Source organism: Microtus oregoni, unplaced genomic scaffold (assembly GCF_018167655.1).
Source record: "Microtus oregoni isolate MIOR12 unplaced genomic scaffold, Mior012 000099F_ref0000060, whole genome shotgun sequence".
NCBI lineage: Eukaryota > Metazoa > Chordata > Mammalia > Rodentia > Cricetidae > Microtus > Microtus oregoni.
The window spans coordinates 2,980,231-3,004,873 of NW_024544712.1; the positions used below are offsets into that span (position 1 = coordinate 2,980,231).

At 39.7% G+C, this 24,643-nt stretch overlaps 1 protein-coding gene and 1 non-coding gene across 2 annotated transcripts in view; one reads left to right on the forward strand and one right to left on the reverse strand.

The window, feature by feature from the left end:
- The window catches only part of LOC121443080 (E3 ubiquitin-protein ligase Midline-1-like), a 318,467-nt gene that overhangs the window by 252,233 nt on the left and 41,591 nt on the right, over positions 1-24,643 (reverse strand). The gene's annotated exons all lie outside the window — the stretch shown is intronic.
- On the forward strand, positions 22,630-22,837 carry LOC121443103. Its single transcript, XR_005973629.1, has one exon. It is a non-coding gene; the product is annotated as a small nucleolar RNA U3 (small nucleolar RNA).

Sequence of the window (24,643 nt, forward strand, 5' to 3'; positions counted from 1 at the left end):
TTGGCTGTTTGATTATATGTGCCCTACAAGTAGACTCTCCTAACAAAGCCTTTTTTATTATTTAAATTTATTTATTTATTAAGGATTTCTGCCTCGTCCCCACAACCGCTTCCCATTTCCCTCCCCCTCCCCCGATCAAGTCCCCCTCCCTCATCTGCTCGAAGAGCAATCAGGGTTCCCTGACCTGTGGGAAGCCCAAGGACCGCCCACCTCTATCCAGGTCTCGTAAGGTGAGCATTCAAACTGCCTAGGCTCCCACAAAGCCAGTACGTGCAGTAGGATCAAAAACCCACTGAAATTGTTCTTGAATTCTCAGTATTCCTCATTGTCCGCTATGTTCAGCTAGTCCGGATTGATACTGAGATAAGGGAGAAGCAAGCTCTGTCCTTTGTGTCTGAGATTTCCTTTGTCCCTGACACTCCCTGCCACATGCCTGCCTTCTAAAATTCGGAAGTGATAAGGCTTTCTTCAACAATAAATTTCTCCCATTTCAAGGACGGCCTGGCTTTCCCTTTCTTTTAAAGAAGCACATATGAACCAAATATACTTTATATTTGGCTTGGCTTTCAACAAATGACATTTCTAAACAAAGATCAAGTTCAACTCCTTCATGTTCTTTTCCCACTCCTGTTCTTTCCAATAAAGAGATTAACTACAAGCTTGCCAATGAATCAAGACAAGTACACAGAGACTTTGCATCTTTCGATGGAGCTCCATAAGCCCTAGACAGAAGGAAGAAAAAATAATTGAGCATGAAGCATGCCATTTCTTTCTACTCACTGGCTTCATGTTGCAATTCATTATGGCATTAGGGCAATTGATTTTTATAAAGCCAACTGAGATGATAAAACTGAATTTTAAACTGTCCTGTTGTTTATATTGATAAGCATGTGTGAAATATATTTATATTTTAAATGTAATATAAACACACATGAAACAGTCACTTTAGGGGCTTCTTTCCTTCTCAAATGAAGTGAAATGATGAAAAATGCTGAACTGCCTAATCAGATTCACCACTCCAAAGAGGCTCAAATATCATCACTATGGCAACGTGTCAGCCCAGGTCTGCCCTCATCTCTTTCCTCAGACTTTTCATTGCTAATGAATTGATGTGGCAAACACTAGAAAAACAGCTAGCTTGGGGCAGTGAGGAAGGGTCTCAAGACTGAAGCCATTCATGTATGCCTCTCTCCTAGATTTTTTTTTCTTCTTCAAATCTAATTAGCTCCTGGGCCCTTGCTTCATACAATGGGTTTCTCTCACTGGCTCCTTCGCTGTCAGAGGATACCATGTTGCAGGGTTCTTTGTTCCGGGAGATGACAGTGAGCATTTGCACCTGGAATCCTAGACCTGGATAAACTTCAGAGGAGATACAAAACAGAGGTGAGGTTAGTGCATACACCAGGGGACTAATTTTTGACCATATTTAAATAGGTGTGCAGAAGATTCTCTTGTCACTGGAAGATCACACATGGATGACTATGTTACAGCTCTTTGATGGAGCGTTTCAATGCTAGCATTTATGCTGGCAGTCAATTAATTTGAAATCCCAGGGGAAATGTCCCTTTCATCAGTTATATGTCTGATATTGCCTTTCCTTATGTGAGAAAAATTAATCTGCAAAGCAACTCTACATCTTTCACTTTATCCTAATTAGCAACTTCTGTCTACTCTTAAATTTGTTCAAAATGGTTTTGAATTTTTTTAAAAACTTCTTTATTTATTCTTTGTGTCTTTTGCATCATGCATTTCCATCCTATTCATTGCCCCGTACTTTCATATCTGCCCTTGCAACCTCTCCCCCAAATAAAATAAAATAAAATAAAATTTAAGAAGAAAAAAAGAAGAGAAAAAAAGAAAAGGGAAAAAATCAATCTCATCATGGAAGCTATACTGTGACACGGTGAGTCTTGCAATAAACCTTTTTATCCATATAGCTTTACTTACACGTGCTATTGCAAGGAATAACTGATTTGAGGCCTCTAGTTTCTGCTACACTATTGATGCTGAGCCCTTTGTGGAACTCCCTTCATTGTCCTGTTGTTGTCCTGAGTCATGGAGATTTTGCAGCTTTGAGTCTGCAGGACCTGCCCCTTCACATGCTCCAGTAGATCCCAGATGTTGTGGATTTTGGGATGGGCCAACTCATAACCTTGGTTCTGGGGTGGGTAGTTGCCGGGTTGGTCAGCTCTCTAGTTCTCCCCTGTTCTCACCACCAGGATGAGCTCTCCTGCCTTGCCCCAGCTGTTCCCCCTTGCAGCAATGAGCAAGGGGCAAGACCAGTTCTCCTACTCTCACATCCTCAGGATTGGTTCTCCCACACCTACACCTTCAAGGGCAGCTCTCCTGTGTTGCCCAGGCATGGTATAGGGGACACTCTCCAGTGCTGCAGCTGATGAGGTGCAGTGACAGTTCTCCTGCTCTTAGGGCCTCAGGGCCAGCTCTTGCACCTGCCTCAGGCATTGCTGGGTACAAGTGCAGTGGGGGAAGGGCATCTCTCCCCCACCCATGCTGCCCCATGACAGATGAGTAATGGGGATAGTTCACAACTTCAGGTCTGACTCACCCACACTTTCGCCAATGGTGTTGGCTCTATTGTGCTGCCTAGGGGATGTGCAGGTCCTAGTGTTGCAAATGGTGGGGGGCCAGAGGCAGCTCTCCCACTCATATGATCTCAGGACTAGCTCTCCCACCTTCCTCAGGCATTGATTGTTGGGGATGTGGTGGGGGACGACAACTCTTTCTGCCCACATTGCCACATGAAAGATGAGTATTGATGACAGCTCTCCCATGCTCACAGCTTCTGGGATGGTTCACCCACATCTCTGTCAACAGGATTGACTCTACTGTTTTGAATCCATGTCTAGGTTCATGGACCTGATGCAACCATTGTCTGTTTTGATGTTCACAGCTCCCGATGCCACTAAAAGCTGAGAAAAGAGTGCTGTACAGAGTTGGCCCCATCCCCTCACTGGCTACAACACTAGGAAGAACTGGTCTTGCCCCTCACCAGCTGAAGCACTCTGATGAGAGGGTCTTACATCTCATCTGGGAAGCACAATAGAGCTGACCCTGTCTGCAGTGAGCTGACGCTGAGGGTGGGAAATGGCAGATATCTGCATGTGGCGAGGGAAAGATGTCTCCTCTCACACCTCAGCACCTGCAGCAGGTGGGAGATCTGACCCAATCCTTCACCAGCTGCAGCACTCAGGAGAACAGATCCTCTGCCTTGCCTGGGCAGCATAGCAAAGTTGACCATGTAGAGAGGGGTGGGAGTGAGCCAGCCCTGAATGTGTGAAATGGGCATAGCTGGTACCCTTGTCTACTGTGTGGGGGTGGGGACAAGGGAAAGATGGCTTTCCCTCTCCCTCCACCACCTCCAGCTGTTGAGAGAGCTGTCCCCTTTTGCAGCTGCAAAATTTGGGAAAGTGAGCCCTGCACTTCATCTGGGCAGTACAGCAAAGGTGATCTAGTTGACATGGCATAGATAAGCCAGCCCTGGGTGCGTGAACACGAGAGACCTGGCCCCATCCCTCTTCTGCCATATGGCAGCATGGGCTGATTTGGCAGCATGGGCTGGGCAGAGATGTTCTCCCTCCACCCCAATGCCCAAGACACGTGTGAGAACCAGTCCTGGAGTCATAAGAGTGGGAGAGCAGGCCCTGCACCTCATTTGGGCAGCACAATAGAGCCAACCCTGTTGGTGGAGGTGTGGGGGAGCCAGTCCCAAAGTTGTGAGAGTAGGAGAGATGTCCCCATGACTCATCTTTTGTGTGACAATGTGGGAGGGGGAGATAATCACCTCTTATCCCTCACCCATCATCACCTATGACAGACAAGCAGGCTGACCCTTCCCCTTACCAGTTACAGTGCTCGGGAAAGCAGGTCCTGCTCCTCACCTGGGCAGCACAGTAGAGCTGACTCTGCTGGCAAATGAGTGGGTGAGAGAGCCCTGAGGGTGGGAGGGTGAGATAGCTGGACACACCCCCATTGTCTGCCATGTGGTGCTGGTGTAGAAGAAGGAGCAAGTGAACCTCCTCAAGAACATGAACATGAGAGACCTAGCCCCACCCCTCATCTGCCTTATGGTGGTTTGACTGGAAGAGAGATGCCCTCTCCCACAACCTATCAACACCTGAGGCAGAGGCAGGTGGGAGAGCTGACCCTGAGGTCATAAGAGCGGGGAAAGCTGCTCCTGTCTCCCACCAACTGTAACACTCAGGAAAGCAGGCCCTGTGCCTCCCATGGGCAGCATAATAGGGCCATTCCTATTGGCAGAGGTGAGGGCGAGCCAGCCACAAAGTTGTGAGCATGGGAGCGCTGTCCCCATTACTCATCTGTCATGTGGCAACACAGACAGGGAGAGATGCCCCCTTCCCAGATCATCAATGCCTGAGGCAGGTGGGAGAGCTGGCCCTGAGGACAGAAGAACTGGAGAGCTGCCCTGTCTCCTACCAGCTCCAACAATCAGGTTCCATATTTTTAAAAAGATCCTTTCTACACTTTATAAGCCTCATAAATTTGAGTCTCTACCTATCTTCAAGAAAGGAGGCCAATTAAACAGGTGCTAATTTTCCAAAAAGAGTAAATTTACTGAATTTACCTATTGTGAATATAACCACTTTAATGGTTCTGTTTTTGAAACAAAGGCTTACTCTGTAGCCCAGCTTGTCTACATTTGGACATTTGGATGTCCTGCCTCAGCTTCCTGAGTGCTAGGATTATAGAAATGCTATATATGGCCATATAGCCATCTCTTTAAACAGGGAGGAAGTGGAGAGATTGCTCAGTGGTTAAGAGCACTGGTTGCTTTTCCAGATAACCCAGGATGGATTCTCAACACCCAAATAGTGGTTTCTAAACATTTGCAGCTCCAGTTCAAGGTGATCTAATGTTAAAATGTCCAGCACTGTGTTCACATGATACACAGACATTAATGTGGTCAAAACAACCTGACACATAATATTCTAAAATGAATAAATAAATAAATAAATAAATAGAGGAAATTATCTTATGTTTGGTGAATTGGCATAGCTATTGTGTATGTGTGTGCATATACATGTGCATGTGTGTGCTTTAAATCTGGACCTTTCTTATTTCTCAGCCATTTTGTTCTAACCAATGCAGAGAAGAGCAGCTTTAATGACTTCCTCTGCGGATGTTGTGATTTATCAGCTAAGCATCTGAGTGCATTGTTTGGTTTCTTCTTTATTTTAGAGTTTTTAGTTAACTGAAGCTCCCAAATACTATTTCCTGGAACGGAAGTGAATCTGCAGGTGTGTAGCTAATCTTTTTGTTTTCTGGTCATATTTTGTTTTGCTTTAAACACTGGATTTCATTGTTTTCTGAGTATTAGTAAACTATGTTCTGCTTTATTAAAAATTCCTTATGAAACCAAGGAGATGGCTGTGAAATTCACCATGTGCTCATCCATTCAAGTTGCCCTATGCTCAGCGGGAGTAAATCTTCAATGTCCTAAGATTCCAGTTATTGAAATCTCTCTAATTAATATTTTCATATTTTAACTTTATGCATCTAACATCAAATTACCAAAATGAAAAAATAATGTACTTACAAACAACATTTTGGCAAAATCCTAATTGATCCACAAATGATGCCAAGTTAATTAAAAACCAAAATAAAAACTATCTGATAAAAATTCTTCCTCTTAGTGGAAGCAGATAATTATATATAAAGCATATCTTCATTAACATGAATTGTATAAATGCCTTAGCTGTAACTATCATCATAATCAAATACCTAATGTTTAGGTAAAATAACAAAAATTTAAAATTATATTTTATTGGAGTTGTAGGTATATTTCAGTTTTACTTGTGCTCAGTGTACTGATAACTCATCATAATTGAAAAAGCAATAATAGAAAGTTGGATAACAAGGAGGAAAAAGCACCAACTGTTGAAGAGACTGAACATTTCTATCTCAATTTTAGAAATCTAATAGATACCTAGAAATCACTGCTTTACTGGTGAGTTCTTCTCGAGCCCCTGAGTAGTCTCCATGTTAGGAGACAAGTATTGTCTCTATTTTAAAATTTTGATAACTTGAACAAGAAAACAATTAAGTCTTAGTGAATTTGAGTGCTAAATCCTCAAATAAAGTAATAAATAGAATGTAATAAACCTTTAAAAATTAGTCACAAACCCAATATGATTTATTTCAGAAATATATGAATGGCTCAGTAACAAGGTAGCCAAATATAGCATTGTACATCATACTAAGGAAACAACTCAAACATTTTAATACAAAGTAGCTAATTGATATTAATAAACAAGAAGCTTCTATTTCCATAGAAAGAGACCTGTACAAAAAGGCACACCTGGTCAAAAACCAGAAAACAACTGACTATAGGGTGCCCATCCTCAACTGATGCAACTATAAGTAAGGCTCAGAATAGGTTGCTGAAGGGGTGTATGAGGAAAGATTGTAAACATCAGGGGAAGAAGACATCTGGTGTGGAATAGTATCTTCTAAGGGCTACACCCATGCAATTGCAACAATATGATAGCCTAAGTCAGACCTGCTTAATGCCAACACTATTTGACATGCCAACATGCATAGAAAACTCTTTCAAGGCTTGTGCTAGGGTTTCTATTGCTTTGACAAAGCACCATGATCAAAAAACAAGTTGGGAGTTTATCTGGCTTACACTTCCATATTGATGTTTATCATTGAAGGAAATCAGACAGGAACTCAAACAGGGCAGGATCCTGGAGATAGGAGCTGATGTGGAAGCCATAGAAGGGTGCTGCATACTAGCTTGCTTCCCATGACTTGCTCAGCCTGATTTTTTAAAAAAGTTTTGTTTCTTTATTGATTCTTTGGGAGTTTCACATCATGCCCCCCAATTCTGCTCTCCTCCTGGTCCTCCCATTTCCTCTTCTCACCCCTGCCACAACCCCGCAAAAGAAAAGAAAAGAAAACAAAGTACGCAAGCAAACAAATCTCTCCCCCCTCTCCCCGCAAAACCAAACCAAAGCAACAACAACACAACAAAAAAAATCTCTTTGTTCCTGCCTCTCCAACACTTCTTCATTTGTCCTGGTTGTTTTGTGGGCCTCAGTGTGTCATATAGTATATCCCTTTGCCCCATCAGTTTTACTAGCAAATGTTCATTGCAATGAAGTCACTAGTCTGATATTCAAGGCCTCTCTTTTGTTCTGGTACACATCATGACTACATCCTCACCAGAAATCCTCTTGGATATCCTGTGGCTGCCCTGAGTCTTGGAGATCCTGCGAGTAGTACTCCACAAGACCAATCCCTTCACAAGCTACAGCAGGTCCATATTATTACAGGGGGATATGAGGTGGACCAACTCAAGGCCAGCAGCTTGGGCCTGGATGACATCCTGGCTCTGGGTGGAAGGAATGAACACTTAGGTGAGAATGGTTCTGGCAAATACATGGCTGCCAGACATTACCAAGTTTGCAGGTTGCAACTCCAAGCCTGGGACTCTATGTGACCTTTGGTTGCAATACAGGACCTGGACTTTTAGCACATACCCCAGCAGTGGTGGGACCACAGACCCCGGCATGGTCCTTGGCAGCAGCTGGGTCTAGATGTCACCACTGTCCCAGCAGTAGTATGACCCTCAGACACCAACATGGCCTTCTATCTCCAGTGTTTACATGGCCTTCGATGGAAAAAGGAACATAGGACACCAGCACAGAGCCTGGCTGCAGTAGGACCAAGGACCTTGACATGGCCCTCAGCAGTAGCTCTGGCCTGGACCTCACCATGACATTGAATACCAGTGCAGGTCACTCAGTTCTGCATGCATCCTGGCCCTCGGACACCAACCTTGACTCAGATGGCTGATCTGACACTTGACATTCTCATGGCATTTGGTGGCAACAGAAGGCACACCTGAAAATCCAGACCCTGGCTGCTATAGGGCTATGGAGCTAGACACGGCCCTCAGCAGCAGCCTGGGCTCAGATAACACTATGGCCCTAGATCACACCATGGCTCTGGTTGGCAGCACAGACCACCCATATGTTTATGGCCCTGCTGTGATATCGCCTCCAGACTCCTACCAAGCTGTAGGTTCCTCCCAGATCCTGGGTCTCTGTATGGGCTCTAGTGTCAACCTGGGCCATATACTTCAATACAGATCTCAGCTGCAGGTGGGCCACGAACCCAGACATGGCCACAGGCAGTAGCTCAATCTGGTCAACACCCTAGCTTCAAGTATTAGCCTCTGTCACTCAGATCAGGATGGCTCTATCAGCCTGCTTTCTTATAGAACATGGGACCACCAGAAATAGGGATGGCACAACCCACCATGGGTTGGGCCCTCCCCATCGATCACTGAGAAAATGCCTTATAGTTGGGTCTCACGGAGGCATTTCCTCAACTGTGGATCCTTCCTCTGATGACTCTAGCTTGTGTCAAGTTGACACCCAAAACCAGCCAGTACAGGGCCCCACTCCTACATGAAGAGTAATAAGAAACTCATGGCTGTTGAGAGAAATTCAGTTTTCTGCAGAGATGAGACTCCTTAGAGTCCAAGTGGTCAGAACTTAACGCACATGCTTATAAGCAATTCTAAATGAATTAAGTAGATTATGTTTATACTTTTGTGTGTGAGCATAATAATAAAGAATAATAAATCATCAAATTGAGAAGTAGGGGCATGGGAGAGTTGGAGGGGGTAAATGATGTCAATACAGTATTCATATGTCCAATTCTCAAAAATTACAAACTTTTAAAAAGCACACGAAAATAATATTCCTAAAAATAAAGACTAGATAGTAGCCACTAGTGTGTCATCACGTGAGCACTCATCTGGGACTGAAAGCCTATGGAGATGCTTTAGAACAGGGAGGGCTGCCCGGTACAACTTTCTGTGGTGAGGGAAATGGTCTTCATCTGTGTTGTTCCATAGAGCAGACGCTGACCACATAAAGCGAGAGAGCACTTGACATGCAGCAGGTGTGTTGGCAGAAGTGGGCTTTACATTTTATTCATCTAAATTTCAAAAGTCACTTATAATATTGTGAAGCTGGCTCAGTTACAAGCAGGCATTGCTCTTGCAGTCGATCCAGGCTCCGTTACTAGTACTCATGTAGTGATTCACAACCATTCTTAATGTCAATTCCAGGGGAATATAACACCCTCTTCTGATGTGTGCATGTATCAGGCATATGTGTTGTGCACACACATACATGCAGGCAAAATATTCATATACATAAAGTTTAAAAATCTAAAATAAATTTACCCAAAGAAGGGCTAGTAGCACCTGTATGGTACAGCCCAGTCTCTTGGTAATTCTGTTTTCAAATTCAAGGTGGTCATTTTAAACATTATTATTAATGTCTTAGTACTTATTGAGAACCAATTTCTAAGAAGATAAATATATATCCATCTGTAACATTTATGGTGTTATTTTTTAATTTTTTGATAAATATAAATTGTAAGGATCTCTGGAATTCAGTATAACATTTCAATACATACATTCAAGGTGCACTGATCAAATACAGTCTCCCTTTACTCATCTAATCATTGTTCAACAACCAGATCAGATTTTAGTTTTTAATCTCCACTTCTGGGTATGTGTCTAAAAAACCACGGGATCAGTATGCCAGAGAGATAGTTGTATAGCCTTGCTTATCACAGTGCTATTCACAACACATGAGATGTGGAATCAATCTGGCATCCCAAGGTTGGATGAGTGGATAAAAGCAATTTGGTAGCAATGTGAAAGAAATATTCCTAGCCAGGCAGTACTGGCACACTTGTAAGACACAGGCAGGCAGATCTTCGTGAGTTCAAGGCCAGCCTGGTCTACAAGAGCTAGTTCCAGGACAGGCTCCAAGGCTACAGAGAAACTCTGCCTCAACGCGCCCCCCCAAAAAAAAATTCTAAAAAGAACTTTTCAAACATTTCACAAAAATCACAAAATTCTCTCTAGAAAATCCAAAAGGTGTCACGCTTGGAAAGCTAGACTTAGAGTTATGTAAAGTTTAGTTAAGAGTTAGTTTTAAGTCAATAGTATCAACATATGACAGCAATATCTAAAGTAGGAAAATAACAAGAAGTAATGATATTCAAAATGGCACTCAAGAATTAAAAACTGTTTTTAGATATCAAAAACAAAAGATCTATTATAGAGTATTGAGTAAATGATAGCACAAATATATTGGAGCTTATTATACAGATGTCTTTGAAGGCCCTCTCCTCTTCCTTCTCAGACTAACATTAGGCACTCTTTCCCTAAAGGAAAGCAAGAACCATGTTAGGTAATCTATCTCAGTTCATTTTAACAGGACTACTGTACTGTGTTGATTACTTATTTTCTACTTCATTTTTCTGGACAAGGAAGCCAAGGCCTGGGGAGATTAAGTAAACTGTCTAAAATGTAATGTTATAATAAATGGCACTCTAGGATTAACTCTTTCTCAAAAAGCCAGTTTGCATACCATTAAAACATGTCTGTGTTTATTCCCCTTCTCACCTTTTTTGATCACATCTGCCCTGCTTTACTTCCTGTATCTCCATGTCTCATTTAATATACCTTCTTTGGCATCACAGAAGGCATGAAGACATAAACTCTTAGTAACTGTTGCAAAAATAAGTCAGGGTAAAGAATGGAAGCTGAGCTGATGCTGGTCATCTAGAACAGAAAGCATGTGCCACAGTAAACAAAAGTAAGAATAAACACAGAGCTGACAAGATTGTTCATAGGTTAAAACCACTGCCAGATCTTTCAGAGGTCTTGAGTTCAATTCCTAGTAACCACAAGGTGAGTTAAAATCATCTATAATGAGATCTGATGCCTTCTTTTGGTTTGCAGGCATGTATGCTGATAAAACTCTGTATACATAATAAATAAACAAATATTTAAAAAGAATAAACTCATAGAACTCCAGAGTGATTAAAATGCACACATTGGAACCCACACCTCTAAATAACCACTGGTTCTTTGGAAGAGTTATCTTGGAAATCTCAATGCAAATTCCAATTAAGATAGACTTTTTCAGGAGTTTTGGAGTCATTTTCAAAGTTCCTTCATAAAAACAAAAAAAAAAAAAACAAAAAACAAAAAACAAAGTTCCTTCATAGCAATTTTACAAATAATAAGAATGCAGTCATACTATTTATGAAAAAACAATACAGAAGAAATGCAGTATTGTTGACTGTGAGAAAATAATACAAAATGGAAAAATACACTTTATCATGAAAAGTTTCTAAAGTTAATTTACCTTTGATGTACTTAAACAGATGCTATAATTTGGACAGAATATAGATGTGCTAAAAGGTTTTTGTAAAATACAGAAGAGGGTTTCTCAGCACGTTCAAGAGTGTTGCAGAGAAGTATATTTGCCTCTTTGTTATTGTTAAATCTATTTTACATTTCAATAGTACTGTTTTCTTTGCTAATAAAACATAATTGAAGCTCTTTTTTGTTTGCTGGGGTGGGAGACTCTTCCTTTTGCTCTGCAATGGTATTTTTTTGTATTAAGAAGCAAATAACATGATGAAAAATGGGGGGGATGGCACTGGTAGGTGTGGCAGGAGGAAAGGATAAAGGTGAGAAGAGACAAATAAAGATAGAAAGACTGAGAAAGATAAAAGCTTGACTGACATCATGAGGCATTAGAAAAATTAAAGAATGAGGATTACGGAGGCCACATATGAGAATAGGGTATGATGCATCAAGACACATAAAGGGCTAATTTGGAGTCTAGAGATATTTCATTCAATACAGTGCTTGCTGCATGAGGCCCTGATGGGACATGCCTGTAATTGCAGCACTCTGGAAGTAGAGGCAAAAAAGATTAGAAGTTTGAGGCCATTCTCAGCTCTATAGCAAGTTCCAGGCCAGCTTGAAATATATAAGACCCTATAAAAAAGAATGAAAATGAAAGGAAGATGGAAGTTGGATGAGGAAAAGTAAGAAGGGGAGATTGGAAAGAAAGAGAAAGGTAAACAAACTTGTTTGAGAAACTTCCCTTTAGAAATTTTCCACACTGAACACAGAAACCATAGAGTCCAAATTAGTTTTAGTTTCTTCAAAGTACTGAAGAGAAAAGGGGAAATGAGGCAAGGAGACAGTTGGTATAGAAGGATTTTTTTTATATTCTGGTCAAGTGTAACATTCATTAATTGCTATGGTTGAATTATTTCCATATGTTACACTGAGAACTTTCATGATGGTAGCATAGCATCAAACACTATAGAATTATGCAGCCATTAGGAAAACCCTTGTGTCTGGCAGACATGTTACATATTTGTTTCTACTTGTCAAAGCATTATAATAGGTACTGCTCTATAAGCTAGTTTTGCTTTATTTAAAACTGGCAATCCCATGGGTTTTATGTTGTGAGAAATAAGACCGAAGGATGTCAACAAATATAATAAGGTTCATTGAAAACCAGGTGGCTTTTAGAAGAGTGACAGTTCTTTCATTCACTTAATTGGTGACAGCTTCAAGGATTCTTAAACCTCAGGTTCCTAAACGAACAACTCATGTCAAGTAATAACGGAGGAATTTTTTTCTGCTTTAGAGCTTAATTATGCAGTATGAGAACTGGTGGAAGAGAAGATGTACCTCCCTGTAGTAGCTGTCCAAATTACTGAAAGACTTGAGGGCCTGCTTTCACTCCATCTTCATCAGAAAGAAGAAGACTTTTTAAAAGTCTTACTTCACAAAAATCTAGCAAAATGCCATTTTGTGCAATGCTGAATCACAGTGACAAACTCTTCTTGCAGAGTGGTTTGTGCATTTCTTCATGCACTTCTGTAAAGTAATTTCTAAAAATGAAATCACAAACGTTCTTAATGGTCAGCTGATCAGCCTCATGGCATGGAGAACAAATTAGTTACAGAATCCAGACAGAGTTTAGAAGTTTTGATGTCTATTCTAGCAGACATGATGTCAGATTACTCAATTCCAGAATTTCCATGAAAATTAAGTTTCCTGTATTTGTTCACTGAATAAAATTATTGCAACAGTGATCAAACAATCTACCTAACTCAACTACACACAATTATTACACACCTCTTGTGCTCTAGATTTTATTATGATGGTTGAGGTCACAATGAATGAGACAGAAACTCGAATTTTAAGGTTCTTGTGGGTCTTGGAAATAAGAAAACAAACAGTTAAATATCTGTTTTTTTCCAAGGTGGAGAATGTGGCAATTGCTTTACAAGATAATGTCTTTATTTCCAATTATTTATATCATGTAGTGATACTACTTGTAGGGCAAATAAATGTAGCAATGAGATCACACTAGCAGAGAGGAAAGTTGCATTTTCTAGTGACACCATAGGAGTCATCATGCAAGGAAATATATAGTGTTGAGAACTGAGGTAGCTGTAGGATTCTGAACATCAGTTGTAATCTACTAGACAAAGAAAGGAGAAAGATTTTTCTGGCATACAGGAACATAGAATCAAAGGCATCATAATATGAGCATGGGTGAACACTGGGATTGTGAAGCAGGAAGGTACAGAGTTTGGAAACACAATCAGAAATGTGGTCAACTAGGTGACTAGGAGGGGATTTAGAAAGGCAAATTCATATGTTGGGGAATCTGGGTAGGAAAAAATAAAGGGCCCAAATCAAGGCCATGATGATGAAAGTAATTTGATGAAAAGCTTACAGCATTGAAGCTATAGGACCTAGAAAACTATCTGTGTAGAGTAGGAAAGAAAAAGAGATAGGGAATGTAGCTTGAAACTTCCATTTTTATTGTCTAGATGGATGATGAAGCACTGCTGAGATAAGTCATATAGGGAGGAATGGTCCAAGGTGTAATAGGCAGAGCAGTGACACTCAATGATGTCCATTTCTTTTCTTTTCTTTTCTTTTTTTCATTTTTATACAGGGTTTTACTATGTAGCTCTGGATGTCCTGGAACTCACTCTGTAGATTAGACTGGCCTTGAATTCACAGAGATCTGCTTGTCTCTGCCTCCAGAGTGCTAGGATTGAAGGTGTATGCCAACACTGCCTGGCATGATGTTCATGTTCTAATCCCTGAAAGTTGTGACCATGTTATTTTAGAAGATCAAAATATACCACCTCAAAAACTGACCATAGGAGATTAGAATGTGCCATGCCAAATGCCTTCAAAATTTCTTTGAATGACTACTTTGAGAAGCATCAGATATAGGGGAAACTTTGGAAAGAAGATATGTTATCATTTTTTTTGTAAGAAAAACTTCTGTTTTGTAAGGGAAATTGGGGCGGGACAATTCTGTATTCTGTCAATTATGTTTTAAATAAACACTGATTGGCCAGTAGCCAGGCGGGAAGTATAGACAGGCAACCAGACAGGAAGTAGAGCCGGGTCAATGAGAACAGGAGAATTCTGGGAAGGAGGAAGCCCATAGCTCTGCAGTCCTGTCCAGACACTGAAGAATCAGGATGTCACCTGCCCTGCTGAAAAAGGTACTGAGCCATGTGGCTAACACAGATATGAATAATGGGTTAATATAAGTTTTAAGAGTTAATAAGAAGCCTGAGCTAATGGGCCAATCAGTTTATAACTTATGTAGACCTCTGTGTGGTTTTCTTTGGGGCTTACCAGCTGTGGGAACTGGGCAGGACAGGAACCCCAACAAGCAGGCCCTCCTGTTACAAATGGTGGGAGAACAGAAACCAGGCAGGACAGAAAACCTCCAGATAACAGGAAATTACTTTTATAAAATGACTTCCTTCCTATTAGGGAAGAGATATTTGCTAATTCACAAGGAATATATTAATGAAGAAGTCACCAATCATTATATTTCTACCTTTCCTTTCCTCCCTCCAAGCCCTCCCATAAGCCCCATCTAGCTCTCCTTCAAATTCATGTCCTCTTTTTTCACTAATTTTATTACATGCATATATGTTTATACATATATTCATAAATATAGCCTTATTAGTCTGTACAATGTTACTTGAATGTATGTTTTTAGGGCTGACTATATAGTATTGGATGTGATGTGCCCTGAGGAGAACTATTTCTCAGCATTCTTTAGTTGCCTGTAGTTCTTTAGATAGGGTTGAAGCCCCATAGATTTTTCCTGTCCACTTTGGCATGTCTAGTAGCATTGTCTTTGTTCAGCTCATATTTTGGCAGTCATGTTGGTGAGACTTTATGGGTATAATATCAGCTCTCAAGAAACCCCAACAAAGTATTAGTTTCTGAACATATGAATTTAGAAGAATATAAGAATTAAATAATTTATTTTCAATCTTTTAAAAAGCATGAGGAATAAGACATACATAAAAAATTCTTCTTCTTTGACATTATGGGAACTGGCCTCAAACTCCTAGAAAAATGTAGTGTATATTATATATCCTGTGATGTGTAGGACTCTGAAATTCTAGTCTTAAGATGACCATTTCATGATTCTGTTTGTGGGTTTAAATATGTTAGGGGTGTGAGAATATTGAACAAGAAAGGAAAATATCAACTTCTGCTTAGTAATCTAAGACTATTTCCTACAACCTCTTTAGTGAACCATAACACTGATTTATTCATGTTATTGAAGTTCTCCAATTTTCTGTAACATCTGCTAATCTAAAGATAATTTCTCCAGATGTTTTGGTAGATTTAAAATTGTTCCCCACATAATGACTTCCAACATTGAATTGAGGATAGTAATCTTTGGGGTAAATGATGTCGTGAGACTAAGAAATGCCAGTAAAATTTATCAGGATGATAAGTTGTTCTTGTAGATGTGATTTTGCATATATAAAACAAAAATACATTTCTCAAACACACAGAGATTAAGTTGCTACAAAAAGCTCTCAAAGTGTTTCAAGAAGTCTGGATTACCTCTAAATTGGCAACTCATATCATGCCTTTCCCACTTCTTTGAGTGAGTAGAATATTGTTTGTTCCATTTTTGAATGCCCACCTCACACACAAATAATCTGTGTACGAGTCACTCATCCAACAGGATGCCTTTCTGATACGTACAATAATTATGTATATCTCTCAAACAAAGATCTATTAAGAACCTACAGGAAAAACCACACAGGTGAGTGGAGTGCTTATTAGGGAAGCTAAAACAGTTAGCATGTGTTTTTCATTGTAAAGTAATTTAGGTGCTTGTGTATTTCCTATTTTGGTGACACCCATTGCCACCATTCCAGTTACTCAGGACTGAAACTTTACAACATCATTAAATCTATCTTTTCCTCATACCCCACATCCAATTAGCTGCCGATCATGTTGACTCTATGATCTCAACACACTTGGCATCTGACCATTCCTGTCTGCCACAGTTACTTCTTTCTGCGTGGTTTTGTCATGGCCTTGGAATTGATTTCCTTAGTTGGGAAGAAAGCCATCTCCATTGCCACTTCATTTCTTTTTTCATAATATGGACTTTATCTTTTTTTTTTTTTTTTGGTTTTTCGAGACAGGGTTTCTCTGTGGCTTTGGAGCCTGTCCTGGAACTAGCTCTATAGACCAGGCTGGTCTCGAAATCACAGAGATCCGCCTGCCTCTGCCTCCCGAGTGCTGGGATTAAAGGCGTGCGCCACCATCACCATTTTTAAATATGACTCAAACACCATGAGAAATTGCCATTATAAGCAGCCTAAAATGCAAACTTTTTAAGTTGATTTTCAAATGGTAAGAGATCTCAGTGGGTAAAGCACGTGCTACACAGTGCTAATATTTGAATTTGAATCCCCAGAACATATAGAAAGTGGCACTCCAAAGAGATTAGAGATGGTGGCAGGAAAGTCCCTGAAAGCTCAAAGACCATCTGGCATGGTGTACACTGAGGAAAACAGGAAAGTCTGCCTTAAATAAGGTGGAACTTAAGGACAAATACCTATGTTTGCTATCTAATTACCACATCTTCACTGTAACAAGTGGGAACCTCTAATCATATGCACCTCTCTCTCTCTCTCTCTCTCTCTCTCTCTCTCTCTCACACACACACACACACACACACACACACACACACACACACATTACATATGCACACATAGAGATTGAACATTTAGAAAACCCCTAAACATTCTTTCCTTTTCCCCCTAAACTATTTTGCTTCTAATTGCAGTTATTGAACTCTAAATATACACATACAGGATTTACTAGCTTTTAATTTTGTACTGTTTAAACGATTTTCAGACATTTCTGTCCTAATCTTTCTACTGCTGAAAAGTTTGTATATTGGTCTGTAATAAACTTGAAACTTTAGAGTAGTAATCGCCTGTGGAGCTACTCTCAACGAGGTCCCTTGTCTGACAGCATAAGCATCATTTGCAAACTTACTAGAAAAGCAGAACTTCAAGCTGGACCTTAGACTTACTAATGAAGAATTTCTAGGGATGGGTACTAGCAACTGGTGTTTTAACATCCCTCCAAGAAGATGCAAAAATGTGACATGTAATATGTACAGCAATCTTTCTACCATTCCCTCTCCTTCAGTATCCCCTAATTGGTGTGCTTTTTAAACACTTAATATGTGTCTAGTGTGGCTGAAAAATTGAATATTTAATTTTATTTTTAAAATATAAATATAAACAGTTGTATGTTGCTAGTGATTGCCATATTGGACAGCACAGGTCTGGTCTCAGTACTAAATCCTTCAGTAGACAGTCACAATGTAATATTTGTGCTGTATTTCAACCTGTTCAGTTCCTCTAGCCATGGTTTCTTGCCCCAGAACCCTCACAAAAAATATCAAAAGTTACCCATCTTTTAATGTAAGTCTTTGTTTTCCAAGACCTTCAGTATCTTTCTTATTTAAATTTGTTTCCCTCCTTGGTTTCCTTTTTAGCAATATACATATTACATTGCCCTCTTCTTTATACCTCAATAATTCTGGGGTAGTTTCACTTTCTCCTGAGAGAGAGCTCTTGGTTTAGCCAACTTTCTTTGACTAGGCAGAACGCTAGCTGGTACTTTGCAAATGGGAAACACTCAACAGCCATGTAATTGAATTAAATTTACAGGAAAGCAGATAGAAAAGTCTTCAACACCAACAATCCATCTTAGTATTCTTAGAAGTTGAGACAGATCAGAATGTTAACATACACAGTTTAGTTTAGAATAGGAAAAATGTTAAGGCTATAGTGAAACATTTGTCACAGGATCAAAACACATTGTTATAAAAATAAACCCACTGCCTGCTTCATCATTTCTTCAGCAGCAGGAAAGCATTTTCCTTTGGCAATTCTTTACCTCCATCACAAAGGTTCCTTAACTAAATATGAGATTAAAAACAGACTTGTAGCCTTTCACGGATGGCTCTCCTACGGGCAGAAGCATATTTTTGCTTTGTGTAACAGAGATTTACATTAATTTCATGCAAGCTTTTAGAGTTCTGAATGAATCAATATTTTGTGAAAAACACGCTTGCTTTTACAGAAAAAGTGAGAAGAAAACTGCAACATACTCTGCTTTATTTCTGAGTTCTAGATTTGATCCTGATTTTTACACAGCTATAAAATTAAAATACAGGAAATTAAACACAACAAACCAAACACTAAGGTGGTTAATAAATACATTCAACCATTAATGTAGCAACTTCATTAGACTTTTATAGGGATTACATACCCACACTGACTCACAAATACAGTTTCCCAAACTCATATTTGACAACACCGCCACACAAAAGTCAATAGGAAATGGGTTATTTTTCAACAATGGGAAATGGCAGCATTCACATTAGATTTGAAAAACTGAACGTTAAACCCCATTGACAATTTGTTGTGTGCCTTTCATTATGAGAACTCAGCAACTAACCCCAGTACCAATTCCTCTGAGGATTTGTATTTTCAAAAAATTTAGGTTGACTGACAGGGCAGTGATGAAAGAGGATCATGATTCCAGAAGTGCTGAAGATTCACGCATGACACAGTTGATGTTTCTCTTAATCTGTTCTAAAATGTTTGGAAAAAGCAAAGGAGTACTGTGGGCAAATAACAACTAATATGCTGGTGTGTCTAAGAAAAAAAATGTATTAACCTTAATAATCTATAATTTACTAGAGCAAATGGTAAAATAAAATATTAAGATAGAAAAAAGATTCCATAATACAAAATATATGATCATAGCTATATAAGATAAAGCAAATATATGTGAAATCATATAAAAAGAACTTAAACTCCAAACTGTCACAACATGTTTCGCTTGAACAAGGACAAAGGTAGAGAGGGCGATGTGGTGATTATTTTTATACAGCAGCTTTAAATACTTTTGTTAGTGCCAATAATTTCTGGCAAGAATGTTTTCAATGCACTACTTAAAATCAAATGTAAAGTTATAATTGCTTGCAGTGCTAGAGATGGAACTTGAGCCTCAAATATGGTTAGCCAACTTCTCATAACTGAACGACTTATATCTCTGATCTCAAAGTTAGAATTATTTTAAGAAAGAAAAATAACATCCTATTGAAGAAAAGGCATCAGGGGTGGTGGCTCATGTCCATACTCTTAGCATTAGAGAAGACTGCAGCAGGAGAATTGCCATAAACTGAAGAATTCTAGGCCAGTCTGGGTTTCAGGGTCTTCAACCAACCAACCAACCAACCAACCAACCAACCAAAACAAGAAGAAATAAAATAATAAAAACAAAAAGGAAGAAGGAAAGGCATTTCTTTTATAATTGAGGATTTTCAGAATAACATATATAAAAGCAATTTTTAAAAATACACGGGACCTGGCTGGGCAGTGGTAACACACGCCTTTAATCTCAGGACGCAGGAGGCAGAGGCAAGCAAATTTCTATGAGTTTGAGCCCAGCCTGTTCTACAGAGAGAGTTCCAGAACAGTCTCCAAAGCTACAGAGAAACCCTGTCTCAAAAAAACCAAAAGCCAAAAAACAAATATATATGACTATATGACCTGAATGAGGACAACACCAATAAGTATGCTAACATGGAACTGGAAAATCTCACAGTCCTCACCCCTAGACAAGGCAGGAAGAGAGGCAGAAATAGTTTTGCCCAGGGAAAAACATACTAATTGGTTATCTAATACCAAGTGGTTGCCTCTGATAATATTTACATAGAAGTAAAACTAAACAACTGAGCAAGTTGCACTTATATATTTAGAAACGCACACACAAACACACACATATGTAACAACAATTAAAGACACAGAGGCCATGAATTTGAGAGCGAGCAAGGGCGTTAAATGGAAATGGTTAGGAGAAGGAAAGGGAAGAGGGAAATGATGTAATTACATTTCAATTTCAAAAATAAAATGTATCAAAAATATTTTAAAGAAACATGAAATAAAAATCGATCAGGCTTTATTTATACTATCTGATTAATACGAATAAATGATGATGAAGACTTATGTAATAATTTGTAGCTTCAAAGTTGCACTTTTACATACATTTTTCCAGTTTTCAATTTGGTGATGAGATGGGTATCAGCATTGTCATTTCACAGATGAACAGAATGAAACTTAAGCCTGTTAAAGCCACTTGGCTAGTATCACCCAGGCTGTTTATAGCAAAGCTACAATTAGACTAAAATTCTTGGTTCCAAAGCTGAGGGCTAGATGCAATGTTCTTTCATCTAAAGGAGATCCAGATGACATAAACGGACTAGCTGAATCTGGATACAGAATCTACATAGTTAATGGATTTGCAAAATCTAGTGTTCATACTTGAATTTTATATATGTTTTAGTGACTTTTCTCGTTGCTGCAGAACACATTACAAAAGCAACCTAAGAAAGGAGGTGTCTACTTTGACTGACAGTTTGAGCATGGGGAAGTCCTGGCCGAAAGATATGGGATAGTTGGTCCCATTACATCCAGAGTTAAGAAGCAGAGAAGGTTGAATGCTGGTGTTCAGCTCATTTAATGCAGTCCAGGACCAAAGCCGTAGGAGCAATACCACCCGTATTCGGGGTGGGTCTTCCTACCTTAGTTAACTAAGTCTAGAAAATTCCTCACAGGTATTCCCAGAGGCTTGTTTCCTAAGTGAGTTTAGGCCCTTTCAAGTTGATAGGCAACATTAACCATATGTACAGCAATAGTCTTGTAGTCTGAGAGGTCCCAAGTTAACTTCTCTCAACACTCTTTCTAGTGATTTCTTCTTGAGATGGAGAAAGCATCAGAGGGAGTGAAGACTTAAATATCCTTGTTTCCCAATCACATCTTTACATTCTATCACATTTAAGGCCTAGTCTTTGTTCATTCACTTGCTCTTCATATATGTATTGATTCACTGCTATTTTGTTTATTGTGTGTGTAGAGCATGGGGTTAAAGGGAAGGACATATCATTTCTGGCTTCAGGGAACAGCAAGGTCTTGGAGGAAAGAGTCAAAGGGACTAGCACTTGTGACAGAAGGCAAAGCAATGCTGCCCTGCTCTCAACTCATGGCAGCACTATTGTCATGGCCTTCCAGTTGCATTTTGTCTTAGTTTTTTTATCTGGTGCTGGGATCAAACCCTCTGACCAAAAGAAACACAAGGCAGGAACGCTTTATTTCAACTTAGAGTTTCAAGCTACAGCCTACCATTTCAAGAAAGTCATAAATTTCAGAGCTTGAGATAGCTAGTCACACCGCATCACAGTCAAGAATGGAGAGAAAAAAAGATTATCTTTTATAGTGAAATATCTGCACTTATTCTGCCCCATGCCTGACTGTAACCTCTCATCTTCTCCCCCCCACAACTGCCGCAGTCCTCAATGAGAATGCTTCATTTTTTTTAACAGACAGCCACAGCACTAGGAGTAACATTCAAACTAACATTCAAACTTCAGAAGGTCAAGGCATCCATGACCTGAAGCCTGCCCTTTTCCCCCCAACCTTATTCCCTCTTCTTTAGCTACTATGTTCCCTAAGAGTTTTCTTAGCTCAAAGACTTAACATAGTTTGCTCCATCTAACTGGCAAGTTCCTCTCGTGACCAGTGAACCTTTATCGGTTATCTCATCACTTCAATAACACACCCAGGAAAGGCTGTCCCCGTCTTCTCTCACTTCTTTTCACAATCTGCTTCCATTATCCATTGTCTAGCCCTACATCTTGCTCTGTATCCTGAATCCCATGCAACTCTCTCTGTGACTTTATCCCTCCATCTGTCTGGCTTGTGTTGGGCTCAGGCACTGGAAAGCCTCAAGAAGAGCTGCAAGGGTTTCAAGCATCCACGTGTTTTCACTCCCTCTCTTGGGTGTCACTCCAGGTCCAACCTCCTGCCAGCACACCAGCACACCAGTTTTCACTGGCACATTCTCTTCCCCTTCCCCTCCACCACACAAGCAAATGAGCATGTTTCCTGTGTTCCCTTGATTCTGCCTCATCTCTAGAAACAGCTCCTTTACCAGCACAGTTTTTGTTTTGTTTTGTTTTACCTTGTGAAATGAATTCTCTGTCCAATCAGCATTTGGGCATTTGTACTCCTCAGTCTACAGCACCTGCCCTTCCTGGTATTTCCTCCACAACACCCAATCATTTTCTTTGAAATCTTACAATTTTTAATAAATGTATGTATGAATATCCATATTTGGATACTTTAATACCTGTCACCTAATCTGAAAGTATCTTATATCTCCCACAGGACCTACGGTTGATTTGCTAATAACAATTAAATTCATTGATTAAAGGCTAGAAAATAATCACCACTGTAGGAAAAAAAACCCACAGCACTTCATGAAATAAATCATAATTTAAAACACCAGTGTTAACACTAACTATCCTTTCAGGTATCATTTATATAATTCATTACTGGCGAAGTTTCCTTGACTTGTAGAGCACCCGAGACCATGAGGAGGAGACATAGCATTCCCTCCTGAATGTGAAGACGGTTCTAGGTGCCACTTTCCTGGAGCTGCCTCTTTCAACTAAGTATCGTTCTTCTCTCCCTTTGGGAGAGGGAAAGGGAGGGAAAAAAAGAAAAAGAAAAGCCAAAAACAAAAGCAAACAAAACAACCACCAAACAAACCAAATAACAGAACAAACAAACAAACAAAAAAAAACAGTGTTAACCAGGCACAGTCGTGCACACCCGGAGTCCCAGCACTTTGGCGGCTGAGGCAGGGATGGAAATTGGGTTACAAAGTCAGTTCCACATCAGCCTGGATGACACAGAAAGACCCAGTATTAAATACAAGCAAACAAATAAACAGTGCTAATATGGGGAATTTATAGATTAAAAACACAACACACATGAAGGAGAATGCTTGAAGGTTTAAAAAATATGTGTATGAAATAAAAATAAAATTTTTTAAACAACTAAAGGTCTGGTCAGAACCAAGAGAGCAACAGAAGTTCCAGACCATGTACGTGTGGGGCTTGTGCATGCCAGGGTCACCAAAATGTGCTCCTTCTGTTCCTCTACTGTAAAAATATATACTTGACATTTCCAAGAAAATGATTTGGTTCAGCTTATATCATAATCATGCTCAGTAGAGAACTAGCAAACACAGGTATGCCATTAAAGTTGAGTATACTGGAGTGAAAACAGGTTGTGGATGTGTGATTCAACTGTCTTTTGTTCACTGCCTCATTTGTACTATACTCTGCTGAGCACAGAAACAAGAGTTGTTTTCATTTGGAAGCTCTTAGACTATTGGATAAGATAGAAGGAAGCATAGCGAGAATGGAGCACATGAGAAACATGAGCCATTGGTACAACTGGGTCAAGAAGACAAGTGCTATTAAGGGATGAGCTTTATCAGGAACACATTTGGAAGTAAGATTATATTTCGATTTTGTTCAGAAAACAAGATGCTCTAACGATAATCTTTTCTGTTTCCCCCCCCTATTAACTCTTTAAGTATGACAAGAAGGAAGACACATGTAAGGCAAATAGGTTGCCCTGAGGTAATGCCTCTGCTCAGATAAAATGGTACAGTTGGTACTGGCAGGTAAAGAGGCAAGGACATGAAAATTGCCTGGCTTTTATTACGGGACTCTAAATCTGTGAGTCCAGATTTAGATAAAAGCTGATCAAAGCGGACAGTTTCCAAAGCTTTTGGCTGGAGTTTCTGGGAACTTAAAAATTCCTGTGTTCAGAAAAGCACACATAGTATGCATATTGTCAAGTGTGATACACTTGTGTGCAGCACTGGGTTGAGTATATGTGGTTATTATGTGATATTTGTAATCCACAAGGTAGCAGTCACATTTACTCACAGGCCTGGAATATTTAGAAATAATCCAACACCACTTTTCATTGAAATATTTTTAACCTCATATAAAGGTAAAATTATTTCTACAAATAATTAGATCATTTTCATGGTGTTGGGAATGAGTTGCTCTAGCTCAGAGAACTCACAGTAAACCACAAATTATTCTGATTAGATACAAATAAATTCTGAGGTCCTGTCTTTGCTCACTCATTAGACTAGGTGTCAGTAATCTTTTTGGACATATGGGGCCAGATAATTAATAACTTAGATTTTGTGAACCATATGATTTCCCTTGCCACAATTCAACATTATTATGGTAAGTAAAAACAGCCTCAGATAATATGTAAATGAATGGGTGTGGCCACAACCCAATAAAAATTTGATTACAAAAGTATGCTTCAATCCAGATTTGGCCTATGGGCTGTAGTTTGCCAGGCTTGTTACAGACTACAGAAAAGGAAAGGGTGGGGGGTAGGGGGTGAACTACAAACCAGAAAGACAGCTTGATAAGAGGTAGTAGAAGTAGACCAATTGTGGCAGCGCCATAATAGTATCAAAAGGAGAATATTC